Source organism: Nicotiana attenuata, chromosome 8 (genome assembly GCF_001879085.1).
Source record: "Nicotiana attenuata strain UT chromosome 8, NIATTr2, whole genome shotgun sequence".
Taxonomy (NCBI): Eukaryota; Viridiplantae; Streptophyta; class Magnoliopsida; order Solanales; family Solanaceae; genus Nicotiana; species Nicotiana attenuata.
In genome coordinates this window covers 11,109,638-11,115,341 of record NC_031996.1, presented here as the reverse complement: position 1 = coordinate 11,115,341, position 5,704 = coordinate 11,109,638, and positions in this window count along the sequence as shown.

Below are 5,704 nucleotides of genomic sequence, written 5' to 3'. Positions count from 1 at the left end.
ACCCAATTAATGTTAATTTCTCTTAACGGTCATAAAATGATGTTTAACTTTTTTGAAATTCATTTGCCAAGTTCGATATGATTTACGCAATTCAAATTGACACCAAGTGCAAGTACGGCAGTAAAACATGCTTTGGGTTCTAGGCTACCCAGACTTAAGCATAATAGTAGCTGCGCATGGACTCTCGTCACTTCGTGCGTACGTAGCCCCCACAAATAGAAGCACATAACCAATTAATTTACCTATGGGGACAATTCCCTCTTACAAGGTTAGAAAAAAGACTTACCTTGCCCCAAAGCTTACTTCCAAATTCAAGAATGCGCTCAAACACTCAAATCGGAGCCGAACGATCCAAAACTATTCAAATGGGGTAAGAACTAGTCAATACATGCTCAAGAGTTCATATTCTAGCTATTAAAGTAATTTTCCAACCCTAAATGCAAGGTTCCTAAAATTCATCCCCGGGCCCACATGCCCGGATTCCGGAAATTTGCGAAGAAAGTTGTTACCCATAACCTAAGAATCAAGAATATATGATTTTTACTTCATTCCATAACAAATTTCATGGTTAAATCTTGTTTTTATCAAAACCCTAGGTTTTACTCTAATCCCATAATTTTCACTAATCTTTACATGTTAACCTACCAAAATCCAAGTATTTAACTCACATAATAGGAATTACTTACCTCCAAAAGCTTGGTGAAAATCCTCTTTCAAGAGCTCTAAAATCGCCCAACCAAGGAGTGGAAATGAGCTAAAAATGGCTAACTCCCGCAATAAATGAAGGTCTCTGCCTTCAGTGGTTTCCGCATCTGCGGTCCTGGGCCGCACCTGCGCCCACCACATCTGTGGAAAAGGGTCCGCTTCTGCGGAACTCCACTGGGCCGGCTGGGCCGCTTCTGCGGAATGCCAAGCGTTTCTGCGGTTCCGCTTCTGCGAAAAGGAGGCCGCTTTTGCGGTTTTTGGGCTGGCCACCCGTGGCCGCACCTGTGATGGCTAAGCCGCTTCTATGGGCTCGCACCTGTGGCTGGCCAACTGCAGGTGTGGTTATGACAGAAGCCTGGAGCTTCTGCTCCTTCTCATATTTTTAACTAAGCTCGAGCCTCGTCCGATTGACGCTCGGGGCCCCCGGGGCCAGGCCCGAACATACCCACAAGTTTGGAATGATAAAACAGACTCTCCCGAACCCTGGAACACCGGAAACAACATTAAAACTAGGAATCACCCCTAAAACCAATCGATTCAAACTTATGAACTTTAAGTTCTTCAATTTGCTTCGAATGTGACGAAACACACTTATACTACTCGGATTGACACCAAATTTTGCGTGCAAGTCTTAAATGACATTATGGAACTATTCCCGATTTCGAAATTCCGTTCGGACCTCGATATCACAAAAACCCGCTCCAAACCAAATTTAAAGAACTTCAAAAATCCTTAAGGAATCAACTTTCACTATTAGGCGCCAAAATGCTCCCGGGTCATCCAAAACCCGATCCGAACATACGCCCAAGTCCGAAATTATCATACAAACCTGTTGGAACCTTCAAATCCTGATTCCGAGGTTGTTTACTCAAAATGTTGACCGAAGTCAAACTTGGCCTTTTAGGCCAACCTTAAGGAACCAAGTGTTCCGATTTCAACCCAAACTCTTCCAAATCCCGAACCAACCATCCCTGCAAGTCATAAATCAGTAAAATCAAGTACAGGAAGTCTTATTTGGAGGAACGGGGTTCTAGAAAGCAAAACGACCAGTCCGGTCGTTACACAAGACTAAACATTGTAGCATCAGATAGTGTGGATATTAATTTAGCTATAATCACAGGCATCTCAACGTTCCGCTTGATTGAGACCAAGGATCAAGTAAGGCCAAAGAGGTTAAAATAAATATTTGGGTTCTTAACAAGTTTTCGCATAAAGTCATGCTTCGCAGCATAAGCCCACAACCTCTGAAAACTCGGTGCGGTCATAAAATATCTAGGGCTGACTCGGTTGTAAGTACTTCATCATTCTCCTCAATAACAGGATCCTCCACCGGATTCACTGGTGGTAACACTGGACCAACTCTAGGAAGCCCTTGTTCTCTAATAGGAGTTGTGGCCCTCCCTCAGCCTCTACCTCTACCTCTGACGACTAGGGGAGCAGCCCCTCTGCCGTCGGGTAATGTCGTTGCGCGCGTTCTCACCATCTGTGAGAGAATAAGAGAAAGATACTTAGCACAACATCTACTGAACGATAGGAGATGAAGAAAGAGAAGTTTTCTAACATCCTATAGCTTCTCGAAGATAAGTACGAATGCCTCCACACAGATCCGCAAGACTCTACTAGGTTTGCTCATGACTCGTGAAACCTATATGAATCTAGTGCTCTGATACCAAGCTGTCACAATCCAAATACCTACCATAGGCCGTGATGGAGCCCAATGATGTTGTTAGGAAGTCCAACGGTGAACCTCCAACTTAATTATCTATCCTTAACTTTTAAAATCAGGAATTACATTAATTAAATGAAATTTTAATTTAGAAATCATGAAAACATACGTTCTTCCTTACCAAATCACAGAGTATGAATACAACATAAAGCGAAGTAATAATAACATTAGGTACAATCGTGAACATCCACTAGAAACCCCCAAATACGAAACCACTATAGCTACTGTCTGGAATAATATAGACATAAATAATAAACTTAACAAGAAGGAGACTTCGGGCGCTGCAGATCGAAGTATGGATAGCAACTCACCGCTAAGTCTCCAGATAGTATGTCTATGCACCCGAATGACCACCAGAAGTACCTGCCTCAATACCTGCACAATTAGTGCAGAAGTGTAGTGTGAGTACGTAAATAAATGCGTACCCGATAAGTATCTAATCTAACCCAAAGAAGTAGTAACGAGGGGTCAACATCGAGACTTACTAGTGTCCAATAACAATGTACATAAAGTAGATAGGTATGAAACATAACAAGTATCAATGTCACTAATAAAATTCTCAAACAGGAATTCTTACAAAATCACTACCATAACCTACCTCGAAGGCACAAGACCAACTAATATCAATAAAAAATTAAATCTGAAGTATTACGTACGAGTCTGCCGAGGCGAATAGCTGGATCCCATAAATATAGTGTTGATATTACCGCCGAGGCGAACGACCCATAAGAATAATGTTACACAATCCCGTCGAGGCGAACGACCTGATCCATAAGAATAATGTTACACAATCCAACAGAGACGAACGACCTGATTCCATAAGGATAAAGAAACTTTCTCACCTGCGAAGATACGTGCGAGTCGAGAAGACACGGAACTACTGTTCATCAAATATTCTACAAATCCAAAGTAAGAGGCTCGGTCAATATATTTATTCTAGTCTCAAATCTCAATTATAAATTTATGTCATCAAAGATACAAGTTTAATTCAAGTAGTACAGTTACGACATGGTGTAGGTCTAAGTCTATCCGGACATAAACATGGATCTAGCTACGCATAGACTGTCTTCACCTCGTACGTATGTAGCACCCATAACAAATAGCACACAAGAATTAAAATTCTTACGGGGATATTTTCCTCTTTCAAGATTAGGCAAGAGACTTACCTCTCTTCCAAGCCCACTACTCGGCTCTCAAACCTCACTAGTCGCCTCAAATAAACGTCGAGCAACCTGAAACTAAAATACATACAAACCTATCACTATATGCTCAAAAGCTCATAATTTAACTATTAGAGTAATTTCCCAACTCAATTCGGAAAGTCAACAAAAGTCAACCTCGGGCTCACATACCCGAATTTCGGAATTTTTCGAAGATAAATATTAGCCATGGCATTACGAACTCAAATATGTAACTTATACCCAATTCCATAATCGATTTCGTGGTCAAATCCTATTTTTACTAAACATTAGATTTTTTAATAAAATTCTAAAATTGTACTAATTTCTATGTTAGATTCCGTACCTAATCCATGTAATTAACTCATAATATATAGAAATCACTTCCCTTACGATGCTTGATGAAAATCCCCACCCAAAGAGCTCCCAAATCGCCCAAGCCAAGGGAAAAGTGAGGAAAATGAGCCTAAGTCCCGAATTAAACTATCCATTCCGTTACCCTTTGCGATCACGGATAACGCCTTGCGATCGTGAAGCACATTCTTTCTTCAGCCCTCGATTTCCCCTTTATGTACGCGGCATGATCCCTCGAGAACGCGAAGGCTTCCAGGTTGGACACATCGTGAATGCGAGCCCCCTATCGCAAATGCGTAGGATCCACTGCAGCCCCCCTCCCTAGAATTCTTCTTCCGAATCGCGGAATATCCCACGCGATCGCATAGACCAGCTGCCTCCCCCAGCCCTCGCGCCCAACTCATCGCGTTCGCAACCTTAGTCACCCGAACGCGAAGCACTGCCAGGCCAAACACCGCGATCGCCAAGCACAAAACCTAGTCAGCCCCTTACAGCTCTCTGCGATCGCGAGACCATCTCCACGATCATGATTGACACCAGACACCAGCAAAATCTGCCAACTTCAACCTTGTTCCAGGTGGTCCGAAACTCACCCGAACCACCCGGGACCCCGTCCATATGTATGAACATGTCCATAAACATACTACGGAACTACTCGAAGTCTCGAAAAATATAAAATAACATCGAAACCAAGAATCCCACCTCAAAACTAAATTAATCAACTTTTAAACTTCAAACTTTTTCCAACTATCTAAACGCGACGAATCATACTTAGACAACTCAGAATGGCACCAAACTTCACACACAAGTCCTATATGACAAAACGAACTTACTCCCAGGCTTGGAGTTCCAAACGGGATTCGATAGCACCAGAGTCTATTTCAAGTCAAACTTAGAAAACTTTAAAACTTTCAAAATGCCAACTTCCAACTATCAGCGCTAAAATGCTCCCGGTCCATCCGAAACTTGATCCGAACATATACCTAAGTCCTAAATTACTATAAGAACCTATTAGAACCTTTAAATCTCAATTCCAAGATCATTTACTCAAAGTATTGACTTAGGTCAAACTTGGCCACCTTAGGCCACTATTATGGAACTAAGTGTTCCAGATTCAACACGAACCCTTCCAAAAACAAACCAACCGTCCTCGCAAGTTATAAAATAGGAAAAGCACATACGGGATGTCTTAAATAGGTGAATTGAGATCTACAAAGTAAAAGAATCGGTCGGGTCGTTACAGATAGAGAAAGTTTTTTGGATCTCACCTTCTGCCATTTTCATAAAATAGATCTTTAACTCGCATATCTTGAGTTTCACAGATAAATCACTTAAAAAAAATTATTTTCTAAAGGCAGCAATTGGTTATTACTAATACTAACTTTTCACCCATAATCCACCTGACACCATTGCAATAACTCATTAGAAGAATATGCTCTTCCACACGTAATTAGGACTGTGGCCTCATTGGACCGAATAAAAAGTCTCTGAATGGAACAATGTGAGTGAGAAATCAAAAAAAGAAGACTTGACAAAGAAGAGTATTTGGGTCGGTGAGAAATCTCCAATCCTGCTTACCAAGCATAGCAGTTTTAAAACAGTGCAAGTTACAAAAATCCATACCTCCGATTCTGTGTATCACTTATGTATTATATAGATATTATACGAATATCCTCTGTGTATCTTATATATATCCATATATATATATCTATGTGAGGGAAACATGTGATATATATATATA